The sequence below is a fragment of the Helianthus annuus genome, chromosome 17, assembly GCF_002127325.2.
Source record: "Helianthus annuus cultivar XRQ/B chromosome 17, HanXRQr2.0-SUNRISE, whole genome shotgun sequence".
Classification (NCBI taxonomy): Eukaryota; Viridiplantae; Streptophyta; class Magnoliopsida; order Asterales; family Asteraceae; genus Helianthus; species Helianthus annuus.
The window spans coordinates 108,358,196-108,358,929 of record NC_035449.2 but is presented as its reverse complement, the minus strand read 5'-3'; positions in this window follow the sequence as shown (position 1 = coordinate 108,358,929).

Sequence of the window (734 nt, the reverse complement as noted above, 5' to 3'; positions counted from 1 at the left end):
AATAACGTGATGGCCGATTACCATTATTCGAAACAAGCATAAAAATTCCTAATCGTTCAAGTCTAAGCATGCGATCATGTAATCACGTACAATCCGGTTATCATGCAAACCATATCCGGCCGGTTAACAAACACGTCCGGCCGGTTAACAAACACGTCCGGCCGGTTAATCAAACATGTTCGGCCGACTCAATAAGCACATAAATCATTCAATTAACAAAACAATTAAACACTAACCGATTGAAAGGACGAGAATGATATCCGAACGATAAAGATTCGAGATGGTTGCCTTCAATTCGAGAGGGAGAGAACGGGAGCTAGGGTTTGTGTGTGTATCCTTGTGTTGTAACAATTGAGAAAATAACTAAGTCCCTAAGGTGTATAGTTGTTCGCGCATAAGGGAAGTGGGCCGGCCCATCCGCTTGGGCTGCCCTTGGGCCGTGTGTTGTGCAATTCGATTTTTAATAACAACAAACACATTAAACACGTAATACACGTAGCACATAATAACATAACGTTCATTTAAATCGTAGCTCGTATAATTATAACACGTTCACATATGCTACACAAGGTAGGTCTAAAGTCCGAGTTGTCACATTATCCCCAACTAATTGGAAATTTCGTCCCGAAATTTGGTATGCACTCACTGAGGAAGCTAGATAAACTGTATTGTTCACTGATTTTCCTGGGGTGTCACATCCTCCCCCCGTTGATCTGGAATTTCGTCCCGAAATT